The 11,198-nt window shown below is 30.0% G+C and overlaps 1 pseudogene; it reads right to left on the reverse strand.

The window, feature by feature from the left end:
• Positions 1-3,601, reverse strand: part of LOC122859912 — a 5,714-nt pseudogene extending 2,113 nt beyond the window's left edge.
• Positions 3,602-11,198: the final 7,597 nt, after the last annotated feature.

The following is an 11,198-nucleotide window of genomic DNA, read 5'->3' on the forward strand; positions in this document are numbered from 1 at the left end:
TCCTATATTCAAAAAACACCTCATGAAAAAAACTACAGGAAAAAAAAAATGTAAATTTTATAAATTAATATGGTTAAGCTTGTGTTTTATTTTTTTAAATTGTAAAATTCATATTAAAAAAATATAAAAACACGTCTCCGTTTTTTCATTTTATTAATAGGTAATTTTCATTTGATTTTGACCTTAGATTCTTCTTTTCCTCTGTAAAATATTAATTATACAATTTTTTTATGATAAATTTTACTTTTCATTTTTGTCCGTGCATTACTTCTATCCTAAAAAATTTTAAAATCAATTTTGGCTCTTTTTTATATTTGCTATAACTTGTACACGAAATACGACGTTTCCTGCTTCAAGTCATGTACATAAAACATATATTTCTAAATAGAATTTTTGTGAAACTATGAATCTGAGACTTCAAACTCACCCTCAATAAAAATCTCCAAACAATTTCATGAAATGATTAAGTATAACTCTTTATTTTATGCAGTTTTATATTTACCACGACTTGTAGATAAAATAAATTCAAAAAATGGCTAATATTTCGTTTTTCTTGAGCCATTTGTCAAATCATAAACTAAAGATCTGAAAAATCATGCGCCTATTCTAAAATCTTCTTTTTCAATTATTTTTCATTTATGTTGATTATTAATTTTCAAAAAAATTTCGACATTATATTTTCACCAATAACATATAATTTATAAAACAATGAAATTTCCGGCAACCTTTGTCGAAAAAAAATCCATTTCTTTATAACATTTTTGTGCTTACTTTAAACATTTTCCATTTTACTATTCCGTTTTCAGGGGTATGTATATTTTTGATTAATTAATCATTCATTCACACAGAGCGAATTATTATGTTCTTAAGTATTTTTTTAAAAAAAATTCTTTTTTATAAATATGATCCCGAGTGGAAATCTGGTCAGGCTAGCCCGATTTGACTTCAAGTCTTGATTGAGAATTGATCAATGTTCCCTTAACACTGGAAGCCTGATCAAAATTTGATCAATATTTGATCAAGATGCTTGATTAAGGATAACTCGATCAAGATTGGATCAAGGAACCCTTAACTCATCCTTAATAAGGCCAGCCTGATCAAGAATTGATCGAGAAAACCTTAACTTATCCTCAATAAGGCCAGCCTAATCAAGAATTGATGAAGAAAACCTTAACTTCTCTTTATTAAGGCCAGCCTGATCAAAGAACTCCTTCAAAAAATTGCCTAGCTTAGATACATGTAAGACTAATAAATATTTTTCAATGAAATTTTAGTGAGATCATGACTAATATCAAGACAACACCAACATATTATTACCTTTAAAGTTTCGAATCCTCATTTTATTTGTTTCAATTTCTTTTCATTACATAATTCACCACAACTTCTAAACAAAGTGTGACATTACTCATTTTCGTGAATTATTTATAAGATGTGAAAGAAGAAATTATAAAAATAAACACCTATGCCATTAATCATATCAACATGACCAGTTCCATCAATAAATTATAACAGTCATATATTTATCAATAGTTATACTGAAATAATCAGTTTTTTTACTTAAAGAGACATGTATATATGTATATATATTCTACTTTTTTGTCAAAATAGAATGATTACATTCTCAATTGTCAATAAAATTGTGAATAAAATGATTCCTTTTTGTTTCTAAATAGAATGTATGTGGATATTATATAGATACATACTTTTATTTTCTTATACATAAGCCTATTGATTTTTCCATCATCATATTAATAAAGTTATATATAAATCAGTTCATTTATTATCAATAAAAACAGTTATTATAATTTAAAGACTATTTTTTGTTCAAGCGATCTGTCAAATCTTAATTTCAAAATATATAAACAAATAAATTTATTGATTACCTTAACGACAGGAAAAAAAAAAAAATGTGAGTGACTGAGAAAGAAAATTTGTTTATTTATTTCATTAACAACCGACAAAGACAGAATGACAAATGACATGAGAATGACAAAGAGAACCAAATAACCAATCAAATCTTAGGAAGATCGATGACAACTGTCCTTTTTATATAAGGAATGATTTGTTATTAATAATATTGTAATGCCATTTTTAGTGTTCCGTAGGACACTTATGTTTTCGCTTTTTTGTGACTTTTAGTTATTTTGAGATAAAACAAAGTCTTGAATCGAATTGGCTTGTGAGATGCTCATTTTTTTTATTTTTTTTGGCCAAAAGCAATCGTCATATTTATTTTCAATTTTGGGGCCGTATTAGATTTGATATGCCCATTTTTAGACATGGCCCAATTCCAAATATTGACCGATTAATTCCAGCAATGTTTTAATCGACGACTCTTCATCGGTAGACTATACGATATTTTTTTCAAATTTTTGGGTCGTTCATTTTTTTTTTATTCAACGATATGTAGTGTCACAAACTGTTTTTTTACAATATTTTTTGAACCGCTGAACCGAATTAGTCAATGTTGAAACAAATTTAGTTTTTTTTTTTTTCCAAAAACAGATATGATATTTTTTTTTACTTTTTGGGCCTTATTATATTTAATATGCCCATTTTTGGACATGGCCCAATTCCAAATATTGACCGATCAATTCCGGCAATGTTTTAATCGACGACGCTTCATCTGTAGACTCTACGATATTTTTTTCAAATTTTTCGGTCGTTTATTTTTTTTTTTATTCCACGATACGTAGTGTCACAAACTGTTTTTTCACAATATTTTTTGAACCGCTGAACCGAATTAGTCGATGTTAAACAAATTTAGGTTTTTTTTTTTCCAAAAACAGACATGATATTTTTTTTAACCTTTTGGGCCTTATTCGATTTAATATGCCCATTTTTGGACATGGCCCAATTCCAAATATCGACTGATCAATTCCGGTAATGTTTCAATCGACGACGCTTTATCTGTAGACTCTACGATATTTTTTTTTAATTTTTTGGTCGTTTATTTTTTTTTTTATTCAACGATATGTAGTGTCACAAACTGTTTTTTTACAGTATTTTTGTAAACAGCAAAAAAAAAAATAAAACATTTAGGGTGCACCTGAGGGAACTTGACTATCTTTAATTTTTATTGAAAATTGGAATAAATTAATAAATTGATTATTTTAATTTAATTAATCATTTTTTTTTATTTATATAGTATTTTACTGAAGTCGTTCAGAGGCGTTTTCAGAACGACTTTTCCTATGCTGCAAAGTCGTCCAAAGTCGTTTTCAAAACGACTTTACCCATGCTGCAAAGTCGTCCAGAGGAGTTTTCAGGAGAGTTCTCGCTCACCCCCGCTGTCCCCCGCGACCCCCCTCTCCGATCCGCGACTGATCGCCGCATGGAGTCCGCGAAATTAATTACCCCTTTGATCGCTATCTGAATCCTAAGATTTTCCTCAACCAATAAGAAATAGTCGACATAAGGAAAGTGGAACTGGACCAAGGAGGAAAACCGAACATCCCCGAAGGATCCCCACCTACCCTTATGTTCTGAGGGCATCGAGCGAGATTGATCGCTAGATCTCGGTCACTCGGTCAGAGTTAGTTCCTTGACCTACAGCAGCTCTTCCAGCTCTAACTAGCATAGGCACTTTGCCTCGTCGCATTTTAATTGCTCTGAAAAACTTAGAATATTTTCTACAAATCAACACAACTGTAAGTTATACTTATTCAATATCTTATTGATTATTTAATCAATTTATTGTTTCAATAATATTTAAGTAACATTTGGTTACTTAAATCATTAATTTAAATTAATTAAATCATTTACAAATTTAACTTGAAATAAATTACGACCGCATGGTCTAAATTTTCTTGCTTGAGTAAATTAAATTCAAAGCACGCATTGTGTTGCATTGTCTAATCAAATAAATATTGAATAGAATAAATTACATTTTTGCGATAATAAATAATTAGTTATTTATTTAAAATAATTAAATATTTAATTATACAAATTTACGACCTCGTGGTCAGCCATTTAATGTTGAATACAATTTATAAAGTACAGTGAAAAAGTCTCGTATAATAATTTTATTTTAAATTCAAATAAAAGTAACATTTACTGTGATTTTATTGTAAAGTCAGTGCTACGTTTATGTCTACAATTTGACATAATTTAATTGTCAATCACATACAACCAACTTGTATAATTACATTGTACCACATTTAAATAAAATATATATATATATATGGGGCATTCCAAGTCAAATCACCGAATCATCGGCCTGACCCCTACCGATTCACTTGGAAATTTTTTTCTAGGTGTATTTTGGACCAAAAAACGACCTTATTTTTTTTCAATTTTTTTCCACCATTTTTACACCATAAAATAATTTTTTTTTTCCCACTATCGAGTATTTCTCAAATTAGACCAGTGTTATAACTTTACAAAATTTTTTATATCAATTAACTATATAATATGAAAATAAATATATAAGTATAAATTTTAACATGTTGGTATACGTAAACATTAGGTCAAGTGTCAATACCGATAGAGGAACCGGTTTAGTGTTTCCCCTGGGTCATGTACGCAACTGCCGTGCATTAATTCTATTATCGTCGCAAAGGTGAAGTCATCGATGGATGTCCTCGACTTTTAAGATCAACTAGACAATACAATACAATTTAAATTACTGAGAATCCAGATAGTTTGACGCCCATAAAAAGGTCGTAAAACTGAAATTCTAATGTCAGTTTACTCATGATATATTAGATCCGGATATCATTGTATATTTCTTTGAATTTACTTTATAGCTGTTCTAAGAATTTTATATATATAATTGTTGTCACGAGAATTTTTGGGAGTAGTATACATAGAAGGATCCTGGGCCACCCCCCGCTGTGCCACCCCCATTCCCCCCGCGAGGCCCGCGACCCCCCGCTGCGATCCGCGGGTGATTTCGCGGAATCCGCGGATAACACCCCAGGGGGTCCGCGAATTAATTTAATTGGGTCAAATCTCCCCGGGGGTCCGCGAATTAATTTAATTAGGTCAAATCGCCGCAGGGGGTCCTTGAATTAATTAATTAGGTTAATTAATTAATTAATTAGGTCAAATCGCCACAGGGGGTCCTCCAATTGATTAATTAGGTCAAATCGCCATGGGGGGTCCGATTTTTTCATAAGACGCCATATTGGTTTTTCTATAAGACGCCATATTGGTTTTTCGTAAGACGCCATTTTAAATTTTTGAAATTTTGAAATTCCCGGGGTCCCTCTTTTCTATAATACGCCATATTTGTTTTTCTATAAGACGCCATTTTAAATTTTTGAAATTTTGAAATTCCCGGGTCCCATTTTTCATACGACGCCATATTGTTTTTCCGTAAGTCGCCATATTGGATTTTTTTAAATGTCATCTTTGGTTTTTGAAAGACGTCATCTTGTGTATAAAAAGAATATCATCAGTTTAGAACTGGTCACTATACAGTTGAGTTGAGCTGAGTTGATATATATTAAAACAAAATGTCAGCATTTATTGATTTTCAAGGATTTCAAGAACCTCAAGGTTTATTTGTTGTAAAAGAGTTGGTTATCCAACCTATAAATTCAAGATCTTCACCAACTATAAAAATATTCAAACCACCTTGTGAAAAATCACGTCTAACTGAAGAATATAAAAAAATTGTGGATAATTGTGAAAAAAATTATCATGGGATATCTTGGGAAGCTGGTTGTGATCAATATAATAACGTATCAACAATAATCATTGAAGAATTAGTTGGAAAGTTTAATTATTTATTTGTCAAAGGTGAAGATAGAAAAAAATGGTTAACATTTATTTTACGTTTTAATCCAATGACAATTTTCAATTTAGAAGACCTAGGATGTCCAGATATAAAAATATTAGAGATGGAACATCCAGCAATAAGACATGTGAATTCACATCCTTTATGCAGTCCTTACAAATGTGCATATGAAAATGCACAGAGATACAAATACTGGTATATTAAAAAATTTTCAACAAGAGCCAACATGAAAAAATCCATTTTACATTTTTGTGCAGTTGAAAATATAACTGACTTGACACAAAAAGATATTGCTGCACTTCCAGTGATGGCTATTATAAAATTTGCATCACATCAAATTGATGAAATTTGGGAAAAATTATCAGTAGAACAACGTTCAAATCCAACAATTTCAAAATTAAAACGATGTAAAAAACATCCAATACAAAATGATTGTGAAGATGAAGTTGGAATATCTTATTATGTACTAGAAAAAGATTGTTTAAAATGTAAAGAAGGAACTGATAATGGAGAATTAAATTTTATTAATGAATAAATGATGCAAAACCAAATTTTTAAAAGTTGTTAATTTTTTTTAGAATTATCCTTCCTTCCTTTAAATATAAGATATAAAAAAAAATAAAGATTTAGTTTGTATAATAAAATAATAGAAACAAGTTTCAACAAGTTTAACATGTTTGAACAGGAAAAAAAAAAAAAAAAAAATACTGACTAGTATTCATTGTTATAAAAATTGATGAATCATCCGACAACAATGGATTAAATTTTAGAAAATATACTGAAACATGTTCAAACAGGAATTATTAGCTTTTCTCAAAAGAATATTTTCCACATCTATTGTTATAAATTCCAGAAAAAAGATCAAAGGATTAAGAGATTAGAATAATAGAAAGTAAAAACTATTTTCTAAGAAGAAAAAAATTTCAGTCGGGATAAGCATCACCTGGTTTTCCTTCCTTCACAAAATATTAACCAATCACAACGTTCCCCCACTCTTAAAAAACTTATAGTAGGGATAAGCATAACCTGTTTTTCCCTTCTCCCACAAAATATTAACCAATCACAACGTTCCCCCACTCTTAGTGAAAAGAGGAAAGGGAACTTTTTCGTTGGTGGGGGACCTGAGATTTAGTATATATTCTCGTGCACAGAGACTAAGCATCACTCATCGTTCAGTCCATCAGCTGTAGTGCGCCCAGTCTTAGAAACCAACAAGTAAGTTTTACCATATATTTATAAATTTTTATTAACTTATCAATACTTTCAATGTTTTTCAATAATGTATTTTGTTAACTAAAATAACTTTTCCATTTACAGATATTAAAAATGGGTTTTGCAAAAGCAAAAAAACTTCAAAAAGCTAACGAACGCAAATCATTGAAAGATTTAAAAAGAAAAGTAGTTTATAAAATTACTAAAGTAGCGAGATTTCCAACATCAAAGTATGGTCCAGCGCTAACAGTTGAAATCAACAATGAAAATTATGCATATCTACCAAAAAGATTTGCTACACATTTCAATCAAGATGATCAAGAATTTAAGGAGCTAGAAAATGCTGTCAAGAAAGGAACACTAACCATGGTTCTTGATGGTGAAAATAACCAAGATGTAATATTAGATGATAGTACATATGATCTACGTGATTTTGATGATGATGAGGAAATGTGAATAAATAAATAAATAAATACACTAAATCAAATTATTTTCGTTTGTTTTTATTTAATTAAAACCATAGGTTACAATTAATTTATGTTAACTTATGTACTATTCCACTTATTGGTCTATATTCAATTATTTTATCATGTAAAATTAAGCAATATGCTGTCGTTCCTTGAGGAAAATTTTCTTTTGATTCAAATTCCAAGCGTACATCTACAGCACCAGTCTTCAAAAACTCATTTTGTTTACTACAATCAATAACAATTAATGGAGATTTTTTAATAAAATTATCTTTTGTTACTAAATCTATTTTTGAGCCATAGTAAGACTCTGCAAAATTAGCATACATATCATATAATAAAGCAAATTGATTTTTTTCAATATCTAGATTCAAATTCCCATATGGAAAAATATGAGAATTAAGATAAAGTTTAACATTTGTTATTTTACAATGATCAAAATGTGTTACATCTTTTTGCCAATCATTTTTTCTATTTGATTGAAAACCAAGAATAACATAACGTGGCTTTTCCAGTTGAGTTGCAGTTTTCACTGTCCATATATGATGAGTTGTTTGTGGCAGCAATGGATACTCATATAAGTCCCACGATCTAAATCCAATAGAAATGACAGGATCTTTTTGTATATATTTCATTATATCAATTTTATTTTTGTTTGATAACATTATATACGGTACAAGCTATTCAATTTTTGTAAGTTTTAAATCAAATTCTGGCATATTAGGAACTCTCTCATTATCTCGTACGATCGCATTCAAATTTGAACGTGATCGTATCATAATGAGTTCATGTTTCGCATTGACAATTATTTTTTGATAATCTTCAGCAAAGCCAAAAATTATATTTAATGGAACGCATATATCAAAATATCCATCATCATTCATCAATTTCATACCATTTTGATTTATCCACCCTGCATTTTCATAATTCATTCTTGAACTTAATGACAAATAATTTTTCATTGTAGATGTTATACCAACATTCTTTGATTTATTAATTAAAACTCCATTTAATTCATAACGCATTTCATCAAACAAAAAACACATAGCATTATTTACTAACGTTAAAGGATAAATATCAGCAAGTGGATCTTCTGCATTTGCAGCAACACGTTCTTGCGTTAATTTTCCACTCATACGTATGTAGCTTTTTGATGGTAGAACAAACAAATCTTGATTCTGTAGTGATATTCTTATTTCATCACTATTATCGAAGCTCGTTGATCCAAATGACTGATGAGCATGTAGCTCATAGTTGGATATTTCATTCTTAAATTGAACTGGCGCGTTTATATCGAAAATATTTTCATCACTCATTTTGACGTGTAAAACAATTAAGACAAGTTATATTTATCCAATTAAAGTTCTAAAATTTTTTTTTACTTTTAGACCTAGACTCTGCAGGTAATTTATATTCTGAGATGTCAACTTCTTGACTGCTCGATTCAGACTGACTGGAGGTGTCCATGATGTGCTGCTTTTATACGATGCCCCACGTTTTATAGCGCGTGAATTGAAGCAAATTCCCATTCCTATGATTTTACGTGTAACGTAATGGTTATTGTTTCACCACGGAAATTCACTAATTTTCCGTTTTGATCAACAATTTTTAATTGTAAATGATCAATGGTTTTAACAGTAATTGGTAAATAGATTGGATTAGCTGGTAATTTCAATTATTTTATAACCAGGTGGTACAGCAGGAAAAGTTATATATTGTATGAACTTTTGTTGATTCAAGTAAGCTCCTGTTGTAATGTTGCACTCGATTCTCAATGTATTCACTTTTAAAATATTAATCGGGTAGTTTGATTCATATTTTGTTTTAGAACTCAATATTCTCGGTGTAAATCCTAGTAAACGTGCTGGTGATTTTGGTTTTACAAAATCAATGTCTCTTTTCATTTGTAATATATGAATTGTAGAGTATTTTTATTATATGTAATTTTGATATTATATTTTTCTAAGTAAGCAGCTAGATCATCTATTTCATAACTTCCAGTTGGTATTTCAATTGTATCATAACTGTTCAAATATGTAATCATATTATTTTCATGATCGATATTTGGTAATGAATTAAATGATAAAAATGAAATAAGTGCTAATGAATAATTTTTTTCACTTGATAATTGTATGGGTGGAAAGTAATCAGTTTCTAAGACTGAAGATTTACCGGTGAGTTAAAGTAAACGTATCGTTCATTGTCAAGGTTGATAAATAACTGATTGGAAATTTTCTTTTCTTCTGCTTTTATAGTTTTCCTGTGAGAAATGCGAGACATAAATGTCCACAATTATACGTATTCCAATCTTGATAACGTTTATGATTATAATTGATGCTACCAACATTAAGATAACTGACAAGATCTTTCGGTGGTTGTAAGTTGCCAAAACTATCAAAGTATATTGCTGAATTTTTATTGAGTTTTTTATATGCTACCCAATGTGTTCCAGGATTCCTTTTATCATCTAAATTAATGATTCCACACTCTTGTTTCCAAGGTCCATCTTTTGGCATATCATTTCGCATAAAAACTCCACGGAAATTAGCAATTTTTGATTGTTTAGCAAATTTTAATAAATCACCGTCAGTTAAAGCTCTTTGTGGTAGCATCAGTTGAAGTTTTTTGGAGAGAGATAAAGTCCCATACCGCTTTTATGTGGTGTTAAATAAAGTCCTTTTCCGATGGCAATCGATTCCATCATTTTATTATGTCGCTTATTTTCATTTAATTGTTCTTTACTTGTCTTTACTGCATTGATAGCTTTGACAACACCAGATGCTCCACCAACTAATCCACCCAATGCTGATATAGCTGAGAAAATCGGGATTAAAAGTGGTAGTGCACCACCGATATGTTTAGCAACTGGTAAAACTCTAGGTACTGTAATAGCTTTCTTGCCACCATTTTTTTTAATAGCTGCTCTCGCACCGTTTATTGCTGATTTAATTGCAACTGATGAATTATTTGATCCCTTCATTGCTTGTTTTGCTGCTTGTACGATTTTTGAAAATGATATTTTCTTTTTTTTAACTGCACGTTTTTTTTTATTTTTTATTAATTTTCCTCCAGTCTTTTTTTTTATTTTTCTATTTTTCAATGAAGATAATGGTTTTTCTCGTACATTTCTTTTCTTTTTTCATTAACCAACCCATACCAAATTTTTGATTTTACTTTCATTGCTCAGTAACGAATGTAGCTGCTGCTCTCATATACTTGCGTCTTTAGAAAAAATACGTTTAGCTGCTTCACGAGCTAAAATATCATCAGCTGCGTTTCTTGCCTTGATGTCGTTGCGATTTTTCGAATATGCAATATCGTGATTTTTACAGGCTGCGTCAAAGTTAATTCGGATCTCCTCTTGCTAAACGTTTTTCTAACTTGGTACCTGGTCCACAATATGAATAACCAGGCAGATGAAGTTCAAATGGTAACTTGTTGATTATTTTGTGAGTATTCCTTTTCCACAACGTTTTTTGTTCTTTTTCTTTTTTGATGTATGCTCAATCATAGCTTATAACAGACTGATTTGCTTTGGTATAAAACGGTTGAATTTATATGATTTGAGCTCAGTGCTCATCACGATGGAATACCAGAAACAAGCTCTAAAATTACCAGTTATAAACTTTGATATAATTACATCACAAAGTGGTAATGGTTTGATAGAAAAACGACATGGGATTTACCACCTAATACAATAAGATGTGCGATAATTGGAGGAAGTAATTGTGGTAAAACGAACGCTTTAATGAGTTTAATTGTTGATCCAAATGGTT

This window comes from Aphidius gifuensis, linkage group LG6, assembly GCF_014905175.1.
Source record: "Aphidius gifuensis isolate YNYX2018 linkage group LG6, ASM1490517v1, whole genome shotgun sequence".
Taxonomy (NCBI): Eukaryota; Metazoa; Arthropoda; class Insecta; order Hymenoptera; family Braconidae; genus Aphidius; species Aphidius gifuensis.